At 39.6% G+C, this 16535-nt stretch overlaps 1 pseudogene; it reads left to right on the top strand.

Moving 5' to 3' along the window:
* The window catches only part of LOC114897966, an 89757-nt pseudogene extending 73523 nt beyond the window's left edge, over window positions 1–16234 (top strand).
* The last annotated feature ends 301 nt before the right edge of the window (window positions 16235–16535 follow it).

Genomic DNA, 16535 nt, shown 5'->3' with positions numbered 1-16535 from the left:
TTGATAGAGGAGGCAGGAATATACAGTGGAGAAAATACAGCCTCTTCAATAAGTGGTGCTGGGAAAACTGGACAGCTACATGTAAAAGTATGAAATTAGAGCACTCCCTAACACCATACACAAAAATAAACTCAAAATGGATTAAAGACCTAAATGTAAGGCCAGACACTCTCAAACTCTTAGAGGAAAACATAGGAAGAACACACTTTGATATTAATCACAGCAAGATCTTTTTGATCCACCTCCTAGAGTAATGGAAATAAAAACAAAAGTAAACAAATGGGACCTAATGAAACTTAAAAGCTTTTGCGCAGCAAAGGAAACCATAAACCAAATGAAAAGACGACCCTCAGAATAGGAGAAAGTATTTGCAAATGAATCAATGGACAAAGGATTGATCTCCAAAATATATAAACAGCTCATGCAGCTCAATATTCCAAAAGCAAACAACCCAATCCAAAAATGGGCAGAAGACCTAAATAGACATTTCTCCAAAGAAGACATACAGATGGCCATGAAGTATATGAATCGCTGCTCAGCATCACTAATTATCAGAGAAATGCAAGTCAAAACTACAATGAGGTATCACCTTACACCAGTGAGAATGGGCATCATCAGAAAATCTACAAACAACAAATGCTGGAGAGGGTGTGGAGAAAAGGGAACCCTCTTGCACTGCTGGTGGGAATGTAAATTGATAAGCCATTATGGAGAACAGTATGGAGGTTCCTTAAAAAACTACAAATAGAACTACCATATGACCCAGCAATCCCACTACTGGGCATATACCCAGAGAAAACCATAATTCAAAAAGAGACATGCACCCTAATGTTCATTGCAGCACTATTTACAATAGCCAGGTCATGGAAGGAACCTAAATGCCCATCGACAGACGACTGGATAAAGATGATGTGATAATATATACAATGGAATATTACTCAGCCATAAAAAGCAACAAAATTGGGTCATTTGTAGAGACATGGATGGATCTAGAGACTGTCATACAGAGTGAAGTAAGTCAGAAAGAGAAAAATAAATATCGTATATTAATGCATATATGTGGAACCTAGGAAATTGGTACAGAGGAACCGGTTTTCAGAGCAGAAATTGAGACACAGATGTAGAGAACAAACATATGGACACCAAGGGGGGAAGCGGCGGGGGGTGGGGGTGGGGGGTGTGATGAATCGGGAGATTGGGATTGACATGTATACACTGATGCGTCTGAAATGGATGACTAAGAAGAACCTGCTGTATAAAAAAATAAATAAAATTCAAAAATTCAAAAAAAAGATAAAAGAATGTATTTATGTATCCCATACAAAAGTATACTATATAAAGAAGATCAATGATTCTCCTGAAAAAGTGCCAGGGAAAACAGCTTATTTTGAATAAAATATTTTCTTCCATTAAAAAAAAAAAAAGAAAGAAAAGAGTCATGTACCACAATGTTCACTGCAGCTCTATTTACAGTAAGCAGGACATGGAAGCAACCTAAGTGTCCATCGAGACATGAACAGGTAGAGAAGATGTGGCTCATATAACAACGGAGTATTACTCAGCCATAAAAAGAAACAAAATTGAGTTATTTGTAGTAAGGTGGATGCACCTAGAATCTCTCATACACGGTGAAGTAAGTCAGAAACAGAAAAACAAATACCATATGCTAACACATATATGTGGAATCTAAAAAAATATGGTTCTGAAGAACCTAGGGGCCGGAAAGGAATAAAGACTCAGACGTAGAGAATGGATTAAGGACACGGAGAGGGGGAAGGTTAAGCTGGGATGAAGTGAGAGAGTGGCATTGACATGTACACATTACTAAATGTAAAATAGATAGCTAGTGGGAAGCAGCTGCATAGCACGGGGAGATCAGCTCGGTGCTTTGTGACCCATTAGAGGGGTGGGATAGGGAAGGTGGGAGGGAGATGCAAGAGTGAGGGTTTATGGGGATATAAGTATACATATAGCTGATTCGCTTTGTTATACAGCAGATATGTAAAAGAGTATATATATAAATATATATATGTATAACTGACTCACTTTGCTGTACAGCAGAAACTAACACAACAATGTAAAGCAATTATACTCCAATAAAGATATTTTTTAAAAATTGTGATGAAAAAAGGAAACAAGGAAGAGCATGAGGTAGAGACTTGCAGGGTGAAGAGCTTGTTAATGTAGAGTAAAAGAAGAGGGACTTGGAGAAGATGAAATTGAAACTGATTCACCAGTGTGGGAGTGGAGCTGGCAGCCTGTGCAAAGGTGTGAGGCCTAGGGCACTTGGGAAAAGAGTGGAGTTACTGCGACTGTCTTCAACACTTGACAGATAGACAGACAATGCATCTAAAATAACCTCCAAGAAGCACTATATTCAACAATAGTCAAAAGGTAGGAACATCCAAATGTTCATCAGCTGATGAATGGGTAAACAAAATGTGGGCTATCTATACAATGGAGCATTATTCAGCCATATAAAGGAATGAAGTACTAATTCATGGTATATTGTGGGCCAATGTGGAAAACATGATGCTAAATGAAAGATGTCAGCTATTAAATACCACAAATTGTATGATTCTATTTTTTTTATTAAATTTTTTTGAGTATAGTTGCTTTACAATGTTATTTTAGTTTCTGCTGTACAACAAAGTGAATCAGTTATATATATATATATACTCTTTTTTAGATTTCCTTCGCATTTAGTTCACCACAGAGCACTGAGTAGAGTTCTCTGAGTTTATAGTAGGTTCTCATTAGTTATATATTTTACAAATAGTATCAATAGTGTATATATGTAAATCCAAATCTCCCAGTTCCTCCCACCCTCACCCCCTTTCCCCTTTGGTATCCCTATATTCATGCTGTACGTCTGTGTCTCTATTTCTGCTTTGCAAATAAGATCATCTATACCATTTTCTAGATTCCACATATGCATGTTAATATATATTTGTTTCTCTGCTTCTTACATACTTCACTCTGTATGACAGTCTCTAGGTCCATCCACATCTCTACAAATGACCCAATTTCATTCCTTTATATGACTGAGTAATATACCATTGTATATATGTACCACATCTTCTTTATCCATTCCTCTGTTGATGGACATTTAGGTTGCTTCCATGTTCTGTCTATTGTAAATAGTGCTGCAATAAACATTGGGGTGCATGTGTCTTTTTGAACTATGGTTTTCTCTGGGTATATGCCCAGTAGTGGGATTGCTGGGTCATATGGTACTTCTATTTTTTGTTTTTTAGGGAACCTCCATACTGTTTTCCATAAGGGCTGTATCAATTTACACTTCCACCAACAGTGCAAGAGGGTTTCCATTTCTCCACACCCTCTCCAGCACTTCTTGTTTGTAGATTTCTTCTTTTGTGTAGATTATGCCTATTGTATTTTATTTTTAACAATTATTTTAACATCTTTATTGGAGTATAATTGCCTTACAATGGTGTGTTAGTTTCTGCTTTATAACACAGTGAATCTATACATAAAAGTATATCCCCATATCTCCTCCCTCTTGCATCTCCCTCCCACTTTCCCTATGCCACCCCTCTAGGTGGTCACAAAGCACCGAGCTGACCTCTCTGTGGTATGTGGCTGCTTCCCATTAGCTATCTATTTTACATTTGGCAGTGTATATATGTCTTTGCTACTCTCTCACTTCATCCCATCTTACCCTTTCCCCTCCCTATGTCCCCAAGTCCATTCTCTATGTCTGTATCCTTATTCCTGTCCTGCCCCTAGGTTCTTCAGAACCTTTTTTTTGTTTTTAAGATTCCATATATATGTGTTAGCATATGGTATTTGTTTTTCTCATTCTGAATTACTTCACTCTGTATGTCAGACTCTACGTCCATCCACCTCACTACAAATAACTCAGTTTTGTTTCTTTTTATGGCTGAGCAGTATTCCATTGTATATATGGGCCACATCTTCTTTATCTGTTCATCTGTCAGTGGACACTTAGGTTTCTTCCACATCCTGGCTATTGTAAATAGAGCTGCAATTAACATCATGGTACATGACAATTTTTGAATTATGGTTTTGTCAGGGTATATGCCCAGTAGTGGGATTGCTGGGTCATATGGTTGTTCTATTTGTAGTTGTTTTTTCGTTTTTGTTTTTTTTGTGGTTCGCGGGCCTCTCACTGCTGTGGCCTCTCCCGTTGCGGAGCACAGACTCCGGACACCCAGGCTCAGCGGCCACGGCTCACGGGCCCAGCCGCTCCGCGGCATGTGGGATCTTCCTGGACCGGGGCACAAACCCATGTCCCCTGCATTGGCAGGCAGACTCTCAACCACTATGCCATGAGGAAAGCCCCTATTTGTAGTTTTTAAGGAAACTCCATACTGTTCTCTATAGTGGCTGTATCAATTTACATTCCCACTAACAGTGCATGAGGGTTCCCTTTTCTCCACACCCTCTCCAGCATTTATTATTTGTAGATTTTCTTTTTTTTTTTTTTGTGGTACGCAGGCCTCTCACTGTTGTGGCCTCTCCTGTTGTGGAGCACAGGCTCCGGACGTGCAGGCTCAGTGGCCATGGCTCATGGCCCCAGCCACTCCGCGGCATGTGGGATCTTCCCAGATTGGGGCACGAACCCATGTCCCCTGCATCGGCAGGTGGACTCTCAACCACTGCACCACCAGGGAAGCCCTGTTTGTAGGTTTTTTGATGATGGGTATTCTGACCAGTGTGAGGTGATACTTCATTGTAGTTTTGATTTGCATTACTCTAATGATTAGTGATGTTGAGCATTCTTTCATGTGTTTCTTGGCAACCTGTATATCTTCTTTGGAGAAATATCTATTTAGGTCTTCTGCTATTTTTGGGATTGCATTGTTTTGCTCTTTTGATATTGAGCTGCATGAGATGCTTGTAAATTTTGGAGATTAAATGGAATATCTTTTTCCATCCCCTCACTTTCAGTCGTATGTGTCCCTAGGTCTGAAGTGGGTCTCTTGTAGACAGCATATATACGGGTCTTGTTTTTGTATCTGTTCAGCCAGTCTATGTCTTTTGGTTGGAGCATTTAATCCATTTACATTTAAGGTAATTATTGATATGTATGTTCCTATTACTGTTTTCTTAATTGTTTTGGGTTTATTATTGTAGGTCTTTCCCTTCTCTTGTGTTTCCTGCATAAAGAAGTTCCTTTAGCATTTGTTGTAAAGCTGGTTTGGTGGTGCTGAATTGTCTTTCCTTCTGCTTGTCTGTAAAGCTTTTAATTTCTCCGTCAAATCTGAATGAGATCCTTGCCTGGTAGAGTAATCTTGGTTATAGGTTTTTCTCTTTCATCACTTTAAATATGTCCTGCCACTCCCTTCTGACTTGCAGAGTTTCTGCTGAAAGATCAGCTGTTAACCTTATGGGGATTCCCTTATGTTTTACTTGTTTTTCCCTTGCTGCTTTTAATATTTGTTCTTTGTATTTAATTTTTGATAGTTTGATTAATATGTGTCTTGGCCTGTCTCTCCTTGGATTTATCCTGTATGGGACTCTCTGTTTTTCCTGGACTTGATTAACTATTTCCTTTCCCATATTAGGGAAGTTTTCAGCTACAATCTCTTCAAATATTTTCACAGTCCCTTTCTTTTTCTCTTCTTCTTCTGGGACCCCTATAATTCGAATGTTGATGTGTTTATTGTTATCCCAGAGGTCTCTGAGACTGTCCTCAATTCTTTTCATTCTTTTTTCTTTATTCTGCTCTGCAGTAGTTATTTCCACTCTTTTATCTTCCTGGTCACCTATCCATTCTTCTGCCTCAGTTATTCTGCTGTTGATTCCTTGTAGAGAATTTTAAATTTCATTTATTGTGTTGTTCATCATTGTTTGCTCTTTAGTTCTCCTAGATCCTTGTAAACGTTTCTTGTATTTTCTCCATTCTATTTCGAGATTTTGGATCATCTTTACTGTCATTACTCTGAATTCTTTTTCAGGTTGACTGCCTATTTCCTCTTCATGTGTTTGGTCAGGTGGGTTTTTACCTTGCTCCTTCATCTGCTGTGTGTTTCTCTGTGTTCTCATTTTGCTTAAGTTACTGTGTTTGGGGATATCCTTTTCGCAGGTTGCAGGTTCATAGTTCCCGTTGTTTTTGTTGTCTGCCCCCAGTGGGTAAGGTTGGTTCAGGGGCTTGTGTAGGCTTTCTGGTGGAGGGGACTTGTGCCTGTGTTCTGGTGGATGAGGCTGGATCTTGTCTTTCTTGTGGGCGGGACTGTGTCTGGTGGTGTGTTTTGGGGTGTCTGTGACCTTATTATGATTTCATGCAGCCTCTCTGCTACTGGGTTGTGTTGTGTTGTTGTCTTGCTAGTTGTTTGGCATAGGGTGTCCAGCACTGTATGTTGCTGGTCCTTGAGTGGAACTAGGTCTTAGCATTGAGATGGAGTTCTCTGGGAGAGCTTTCACCATTTGATATTATGTGGAGGTAGGAGGGCTCTGGTGGACTAATGTCATGAACTCCGCTCTCCCACATCAGAGGCACAGGCCTGGCAGCTGGCTAGAACACCCAGACTCTGTCAGCCACATGGCCAGGCCCTTGGGGAGTTTCTTGCCTTTTGGGAAGTCTGAGGTCTCTGCCAGGGTCCAGTAGGTGTTCTGTAGGAGTTGTTTCATATGTAGATGTATTTCTCATGTGTTTGTTGGGACGAAGGTGATCTCCACGTCTTACTCCTCCACCATCTTGAAGGTCTCTCCCCTGTTTGTAGATTTTTTAATGATGGCCATTCTGACTGGTGTGAGGTGATACCTCATTGTTGTTTTGATTTGCATTTCTCCAATAATTAGTGATGTTGAGCATCTTTTCATGTGTTTTTTGGCCGTCTGTATGTCTTCTTTGGAGAAATGTCTATTTAGGTCTTCTGCCCAATTTCTGATGTTGTTTGTTTTTTTGATATTGAGCTGCATGAGTTTCTTATAAATTTTGGAGATTAATCCTTTGTCAGTTGCTACGTTTGCAAATATTTTCTCCCATTCTGAGGGTTGTCTTTTTGTCTTGTTTATGGTTTCCTTTGCTGTGCAAATGCTTTTAAATTTAATTAGGTCCCATTTGTTTACTTTTGTTGTATTTTCATTACTCTAGGCAGTCAAAAAAGATCCTGCTGTGATTTATGTCAAAGAGTGTTCTGCCTATGTTTTCCTCTAAGAATGTTATAGTATCTGACCTTACATTCAGGTCTTTAATCCATTTTGAGTTTATTTTTGTGTATGGTGTTAGGAAGTGTTCTAATTTTATTCTTTTACATATAGCTGTCCAGTTTTCCCATCACCACTTATTGAAGAAGCTGTCTTTTCTCCATTACATATTCTTGCCTCCTTTGTCATAGATTAGGTGACCATATGTGCATGGGTTTTTCTCTGGGCTTTCTGTCCTGTTCCATTGATCTATATTTCTGTTTTTGTGCTGGTACCATACTGTCTTGATTACTGTAGCTTTGTAGTATAGTCTGAAGTCAGGGAGCCTGATTCCTCCAGCTCCGTTTTTCTTTCTCAATATTTCTTTCGCTATTTGGGGTCTTTTGTGTTTCCATACAAATTGTAAAATTTTCTGTTTTAGTTTTGTGAAAAATTGCTTTGGTAATTTGCTAGGGATTTTATTGAATCTGTAGATTGCTTTGGGTAGTATAGTCATTTTCACAATATTGATTCTTCCAGTCCAAGAACATGGTATACCTCTTCATCTGTTTGTGTTGTCCTTCATTCCTTTCATTAGCATCTTATAGTTTTTGGTGTATAGGTCTTTTGCCTCCGTATGTAGGTTTATTATGTAAAACCTTCAGAATAGGAAAATCTGTAGAGGCAGAGAGGAGGTTATTAGTTGCAAGGAGCTGGGGGAAGGGGGAAATAGGAAGTGACTACTAACAGATATGTGGTTTCCATTTATGATTAAGAAAAATTATGGAACTAGATAGTGGTAATGGTTGCACAACATTGTGAATGTACTTAATGCCACTGAACTGTACACTTCAAATTGTTGAAATGGTAAGTTTTATGTTATTTATATTTTACCTCAATAAAAATGTAGTAAAGAAATGATATCAAAGGCACATCTGTCTGTAACAACTCTAACTTTCCAGTTTACCAGACTTCTTACACTTCAGTTCACATGCTTGGAAAGCAGGCAATGGATAGCAGAAGTGGGTGGACCATATTTTCTGTCCCTCCCAAACCACTTCCTCTCCCTTGCCCCTTTGGAACTACAAAAAAATTGCATGATTTCCCTCCTTCTCTCTTGAAAAACATGTGTAGAGGGAAAAACTGTACCACCTTACAGTTTCACCATAAATAGTGAATGCCAGAGGCAATAATATATCATATAGCAGCTGTTTATGCTTCCTATCACCTGTGGGCTCTCAGAAGCCTCTCCCAGGTCTTACTGGTTTTGTTCTTATTGAACTGTGTTCTTTTTCAGAATGTGTGCTTCTAATCATAACTTTAAGGTCAACATCATTTCTGACTGGTAGCATAAAAGTTTAACAAGTATGACTAAACCATGCCTGGCTTCCTATTTTATTTTCCAGTATGTATCAGAAAGCATACTAGCAGGAGATCAAATGCTCAGGGTGAGCTTCATTGTAGAAGTTGTAGAGGTAAAGACCCTACATCTTCTTCCAAGAAGCAAGAACAGGAGCAGGCAAAAATATTAACCCTTTAGTGAATGGACAGTGATATCTCATTGATTCATAGGTTCTAGGGCACCTTCTTATGCACTAGCATGGGACTATAGAGAAAGCACAGGCTTTGGAGTCAGACAGGTGTTTTAAAATCCCAGGTCATCCATTCAGCTAACTGTTGGACAATGGACAAACAACTAAATTTCACTGAGCTACAATTTTCTCATCCATTAAATGGGATGGTTGTTAAAAGAAGTAAGAAGTATATATCAAAAGCAACTAGCACAACATAATAGCTCATAGAAAACACTCAATAGATGGAATATTGATTACTCAATAAAAATATTAATATTGGCCAGAGCAATAACCAGAAACTGCTTTTCAGGGAAGAAAGTAAGCAATTGTTTGAAGTGGTGATTCACTAATGTAGAGAAGACAAAGACCAGCTTTAGCCAAACTCAATTTCCTTAATAGATATAGGCCTATTCTGATTGTCTTGTGTGAGTTTTGGAAAATTGTGTCTTTCAAATTATTGGTCTATTTCATCTCGGTTATCACATTTGTGGTCATCGAATTGTCCATAGTATTACTCCTTAACCTTTTAATGTCCATAGGATATGTAGTAACGTCCCCTCTTTCAGGATGGAATGTTCATTTACAGATTGAAGAAGATTAAGAGAGAATGAATATTTGGAGGGAAGATCATCAAATCCCCAGTTTTGGGCTGGTTAAATCAGAGATACGTATAAAACATCTAAATGGAGAAGGTGAGTAGCAGTTGAATAAACAAGTTACAGTTTAGTATATCCTGTCAGCCTTTCAGTTTGAAGAAGAGGGAGGGATGAACTGTATCAAATACTGCTGGTAGAGCAACTAAAATATGGAGAAGTTTAATCTTTCAATTGAGTAGTCTTGGAATTTGCTGACAAGAAGAGTTTCAATGGAGTTGTGGCTCAAAAACTTGATTAGGATGGATTCAAGACAAAGTGAGAGGAGAGAAATGGAGAGTGAGGAAAGTAAACTCTTCAGAGGAGTGAATTAGTTTGAATCCTCTGAGAAGCAGATTCCCAGATGAAATTAAATGTGCAAGAATTTTATTAGGAAACATACCTGTGTTAGAGAAAGTGGGGAGAGAGCTTAAAAAGACTGGGATAGTCCTTCAACTGCTTGTAAGTCTGACTTTCATGAGGGAGAAAGGGACTGAAGGTTGGATGGACACGTCATAGACTACCACGTGGCTAAAGGACATTTCCATAAGACTATCAGAGAGTTGTAGCCAAAGGCATCAGAGGAGTCTTATTTAGTGGACTAAACGTACCTGCTTTAGTGTTCCTGCTATACTTGGCCACTGACTAAGTCGCTTGTGCGAAATATGGCCTTGGTGCAAGTGTAGAGGTAGATTTTAGAGCATAGCAATTGGGTTCTTGGTCAGTTACACTTCCTGTAGTTGGAGGTCACCAGATGCATTCTCACAGCCACCGTAAGGATTTTTTTCTGTAAAAGGGGAGAGGGAAGTACATGGAGGAAAATATGTTCTCTTTATAAGATGGGAAAATTTACATGTCTGTGTGATTATGAAAATTTGTGACATAGGAAATAAGGTGGAGAAGTGCAGGAGCTATTCTTGAGTGGGTGACAGAAAGTGGGACTTGGTGTAAAAGTGGAGGGGTTGAAGTCCATAGGGTACATGAAGAGTTTATGCATCATAAGAAAAGCTAAAGAAGAAACAGGTGAATGTATTTTCTGATGTGAGCTTGTTAAAGTTATCTTCTGATTGCTTCTTTCTTCTGAGGGAAATAGTAAGCAAGGTCTAAGCTGAGAGGAAGTATGGGAGTAGGTGTCGTGGTTTGGGGAAAGAGAAAAAGGTGTAGAGTAGTTACATAAGAGAGTAGGAGGATGAGTGAAACTAGCATGAATACCAAGCAGTCTTAAAGTTCTGCTTGAGTTTAATGGTCATGAATGTAAAATGAGACCAATCAGCAGGGTTTTGGTTTTTCTCTAATCAGTTCTGCTGTGAGGATGTTGGAGAGTAGGTAGAGAATTTTATTTAACTGGGGTTGGCATTAAAAGTAAATTTTAAAATTTCCAATTTTATATTGTGTTTAATTATATTTTTGTGAGTAACTTTTCACTGCATTAGTTACATTATGGTCAGAGAGGATGGTCTGTATGATGACAATTCTTTGAAATCGGTTGAGATTGCATTATGGCCTAGGACAGTTTTTCATAAAGAGTCTGCATGTGTTTAAATAGGATGTGTGTTCTCTGACATTGATTCAAGACTGATATAGATAGATAGATAGATAGATATTCATTAAATCAAACATGTTAGTTGTGTTGTTCAAATTTTCTATATCTTTACTGACCTTTGTGCTTAATTTTTCACAGATAATTGTGTTATAATATTCTAATAGGTCATAGGTTTATCTATTTCTATCTGAAGTTTCACTTTCATTTTTTTGCATTACATTATGTTGAGGTTATCTTAAGGCCATATAGATTTAGAATCATTAAAATTACCAGGAATTTAAAACTTACTATTTTGTAGTAACCTTTTCTATTTTAAAAAATGCTTTGGACTTTCACATCAGTTTTATTTAATTTTGACTAAAATTAAATAATAAATAAAATATAAATAAATATTTTATAAATAAATAAAATAATATTTTATTTATATATAACTGATATAAATTTCTTTTGGATAGTATTTCCTAAGAAATCTCATTTAATCTTCACAAAAGTCCCTGAAGTGGAACTTAGCGTTTTCTCTTCTGCAGCAGGAAAACAGTAGCTCAAAGGGCAAAAGCATCTGTCTCAATGCTAGTAAGCAACAGACCTGGGAGTTGACGTCAGCATTTCCTACTTCTCGTGTTACCCTCACTTCAGCACACTGCCTCTGAGGAATTAAGTGGTGAAGTAGAGTGAAGGACAAGGTGCTCTAGGGGCAGAGCTGAGCACCTGGCAATTGATGAATTCTTCCTGGGAAGAATCTTCCAAGGAAGCATCGGACAGCAGGTGATATTGGAGAACAGCCTTGAATAATTAATACAAGTTTTCCAGGTGAACAAGGAAGGAAAAAGCATTCTAGGCTAAGAAGACATGAGGTATATAATGTAGGTAAGTTTTTGTTCCTTAAAGGAATTAATCTAAACTTTCTATTTCATCTCCAGGCATAAAATAGGTGGTTAGTAAGGGTTTATTGGCTTAATTTTATTTAGTCATTCTCTTTGTTCCATGTAGCAGACATGCTATTTGCCACTCTAATATTGTCCTACCCTTTCTTCTTAGTAAGATAACCCTAGTTACTATGGAGGCAGCAGTGTGCCCAGATAAAAGACTATGTATGGTTCCCAGTCTCCCTTACAGCTTGAGATCTAAACAGAATCTGTTGCGAGGACCTATGGGAAAGTCCCATAAGTGATGGAGAGACAGCTGATCTGTCCCTTTTGCCCTTTACTCTATGTTCTGTTTCCTGATTAGAATCATAAATTTATAGTCATGGGTCCAGTGGCTATCTGAGACCATAGGTCAGCTGTGAGGATGGAAACTACATGGTAGTGACAATAAAATTGAAAGGCAGAAGGAGCTTGGGTCTCTGATGACAATGTGAAGTCACCATACCAATCCTGAATGTCTATTTTAAAACAAATTTTCTGTGAAAAATAATGTTTTCTTGTTTATGCCACTATTATTTCTATTCTCTGCTATGAGCAGCCAAATACAATTCTCAACTAATATATCCCAAATTCAGCATCCTTTTCAGGAATGTAGGTGACTGGCACATTTAAAAATAATTGTGGCTAGAAATTACTATTTGGAAAATGCACAGAAATACCGAGAGAATTTCCCAGCTGGACCCCATTCCCAAGGAGGATCTCAAAGACAGTTTTATGCCAACTGTATAACCTGGAGGAATTCCAGAATCCCTTCAGGAAGAGAAAGTGGCTGCTGTGGCTGCTGATACTGCTATACTTTAGTGGAAACTGAAAGGCTGGAATGATGACCTTTCAAGAAGAACAAATGTTATTAAATAATGGAGTTTTTCCCACCTCCTACAACAGTCAGTAGCAAAAGGATGAAAAGGGAATCCTATTCTTCTATTAATAACTCCTCAGTCAGTCTCATGCTGAGGAAGCGGAAAGCAACTGTAAAATTAGCAGTTTTGCCTGCAAATTAGCCTCTTGCGAAGCCATAAAAAGAGAAAAGGAATTAAGGAAAATTCTATTAATGGAGTCAAGGATGGAAAACCAAGAGCGATAGGGCATAAATACCCAGACAACTGATACGTATTTTTAGGAAGATATTACCCAGGTTTTAAATAGCTGCTGATAGCTGTGTATGAAGAGCGTGTTAATTGATAGCCCTTGGATCAGTGTCCTTTCTTAATGGCTCCTTGGAGCAAATCTCTCAGAACTTGAAGAGCACAAGGTTTAGGTTGATATTAATAAAAACCACTCTGTCCACCTCTAGCTGAGATATTACTACTCCACTTTAGAATGGCAATGCAGTAATTGGAAAGAGGTTTAACTTCAGAGGCAGACAAAATTAGGTTTGACTCTGGCTCTGCTCCTTCACTAGCCTGGGGAAAGTCTTTCATCATTCTGTGCCTCTACTTTATCTTCTATCAAAGCAGGTGGTGATTGTGCTTCATTGTGTTAAGAGCATTAAATTAAGTACCATGCAAAGAATTTGGTCCCTAGTAGGTTGTTAGAAAACGTTAGCCCCTTTCTACTTTCCCTTCCTCATTAGAGGGCCAGGGACATCAAACCTTCTCACAAACCTATACAAAGCAGTTAAATTTAGTTCTGGGTAATTCTCCCCATAAGATGATCAGTCCCTACAGAGGAGCTGAACACGTTTTCATAATTTATGACTGGTCTCAGGCAACAGGCTCCCATGTGCAATTTTATGAAAATAATAAATCAATATCCAATAATGGGGGATAATCTCAAGAAGGAAACTGAGACTCCTTTAACACTAAAAAGTCAGGAGGCTCCATTTCCAACAAGGAACATAGGCCAGAGACCTTTGAAATTTGTGCAATTTTTTAAAAAATTTGCTTTTTATTTGTTTATTTTTGACATCTTTATTGCAGTATAATTGCTTTACAATGGTATGTTAGTTTCTGCTTTATAGCAAAGTGAATCAGCTATACATATACATATATCCCCATATCTCCTCCCTCTTGTGTTTCCCTCCCACCCTCCCTATCCCACCCCTCTAGGTGGTCACAAAGCACCAATCTGATCTCCCTGTGCTATGTGGCTGCTTCCCACTAGCTATCGATTTTACATTTGGTAGTGTATATATGTCCCTGCCACTCTCTCACTTCGTCCCAGCTTACCCTTCCCACTCCCCGTGTCCTCAAGTCCATTCTCTACATCTGTGTCTTTATTCCTGTCCTGCCCCTAGGCTCTTCAGAACCTTTTTTTTTTTTTTAGATTCCATATATATGTGTTAGCATACGGTATTTGTTTTTCTTCTTCTGACTTACTTCACTCTGTATGACAGACTCTAGGTCCATCCACCTCACTACAAATAACTCAATCATTTGTAGGTTTGGTGGTTTCCACAGTCTTAGGCATCTAATACTTAAATTCTAAGAGCAGGTAAGGAGTTTGGGGCTCTGTTGGAGGGCTTGGGTGAGTCTTAGTCACTCCTGCTTTCTTAGTTCAAGACAGTATTTCACACCTGAAACACATTTTCACTCCTAGGTCTGAAAAATGGCAAGATATAGACAAAGCAATTAAATCCACAGTGCACATGGAGGGCGAACACTCTTAGAAAGTGGATAAGTCATTGAGAAAGACCTTAACAGCACTTTAAAAAAGTCTTTTTATGGGCTTCCCTGGTGGTGCAGCGTTTAAGAATCCGCCTGCCAATGCAAGGGACATGGGTTCGATCCCTGGTCCAGGAAGATCCCACATGCTGCCAAGCAACTAAGCCCGTGCGCCACAACTACTGAGCCTGTGCTCTAGAGCCCACGAGCCACAACTACTGAGCCCACGTGCCACAACTACTGACGCCCGCGTGCCTAGAGCCCGTGCTGCACAACAAGAGAAGCCACCTCGGTGAGAAGCCTGTGCACCGCAACAAAGAGTAGCCCCCACTCACCACAGCTAGAGAAAGCCTGCGTGCAGCAACGAAGACCCAATGCAGCCAAAAATAAATGAGTAAATAAATTTAATTTAAAAAATATTTTTCTAATTGGTGGCTGTAGCTTATAAGACTGGGCCAATTTAGAAAAATCTAACTGTCCTGGTAATACTCATCAGAGTCAACTCCAAATGTTGTAATGTAATGCCAGAATCATTCGCCTCCAAGCTCTTCATATCTTAAGATCATAGAATCTGGCTTATGTGGAACTCTTAAAAATAAGTAATAATTTAAATTCCTCAACAACATCACCACTGAGTAGTCTTCCTACTTGTGTTTGAACACCTCCAGCAACAGAGAGGAACATTCTTCTGAGGGAATCTCTAACATGCTAGGTAATACTTTGCACAGAGGATATGTATTCATTTCCTAGGGTTGCCATCACAGAACATCACAAACGAGGTGTCTTAAAACTATTGAAGTTTATTGTGTCACAGTTCTGAAGGCCAGAAGTTTGAAATCAAGTCAGGGCCATGCTCCCTCTGAAACCTGCAGGGAAGAATTCTTCCCTGTTCCTAACTTCTTACTTCTGCATTGCTATAACCCTACAAGCACCCTTTGTATATGTAATGTTCCATACATATATTTGTGTTCCATGCATATGGTTGTGTTGACTTTGTCCTTGGCAGAATTTTCCACTCTAAGTAAAACAAGTCTCCTTAAAAAAAAAAAAAAAAAAAAAAAGGAGGACCGAGTTGCAGCTGAAGATCCTGGCAGCAGGGCCACGTTCATGAACATGAGCTGAATTCCTTCCAAGACTGGTCAGCAGTGGAGAGAGACTGTGAAAGGAAGTATAGAAAACTCCAGCAGCTGGAAGAGCAGACCAGGAGGCTGAGAAAGGACATGAAGAAGAGTCCCAGTGCTGACCTGCTCATCAAATCTGCTGTGAAGATGTCCTTAGACTTACTCTCTAATCCCCTCTGCCAGCAAGACCAGGACTTACTGAACATGGTGACCACCCTGGACATGGCCATGAAGTGGATGGATACCTTCAACCAGGAAAAAGTGAACCAGATCTGAAAGACCATTACTGAACCCTGAAAAAGTTTGGCAGTGTCTTCCAGAACCTCAACATGGTGGTGAGAAGGTGGTGGGAAGCAGCCTTCCTATATACTAGGACTATAGGTGATTGCAGGCCACGGTGGAGAAGTATGAGGAAAAGGAGAAGGCAGGGCTGGTGCTGCCCAGAAGACCTTTGGCCTGTATGGGATGACCTTGAAGCCAAGAACAAACAGCTCCTGGATGAGCTGCTGAGGTTCTACAACAGTCAACTCCACTCCTTCCAACTCAGCTTTGAGTCCCTGATCCAAGAGCAGGTCAGGAGACACATAAGATCTTTGGAGACTTGACCCAACATCTTGACCAGCCTGGACACCTGGATGAGGTCTGGGCAGCAGGAGACTCTGGGAGAATGAGACCAAACTGAGGGAGCCCAGAGCCTCTCTATTGTGTCTGATGACTAAATCCCTGTTCCCTTCAGAAGATTCCTAGGACACCAGTCAGCCTCTTGAGCCTTTGACCTTTTCAAGTTCAGGTTCAGACATCAGCCTAGCAGAAGGCCCTCCCTTGGGAGAAGTATGGTACCTGGCAGGTTGGAGACAGAGGCGGCTCCCACCCTGCCTCACCAGCCCTTTGGAATGAGCTTGGCACCAGGAACCCCAAGCAGGCTGCTGTCTCCCCACCCAATAGCAAGAGCCAGGAGACACAAGTAAGCAGTGTAGAGAACCCCAGGGACTTTCTTATTTCCAAACTGTTCAAAGTATA

This window comes from Monodon monoceros, unplaced genomic scaffold (genome assembly GCF_005190385.1).
Source record: "Monodon monoceros isolate NGI ecotype Baffin Bay Population unplaced genomic scaffold, NGI_Narwhal_1 Super_Scaffold_18, whole genome shotgun sequence".
NCBI lineage: Eukaryota > Metazoa > Chordata > Mammalia > Artiodactyla > Monodontidae > Monodon > Monodon monoceros.
This window is presented reverse-complemented; position numbering and strand designations above follow the sequence as displayed.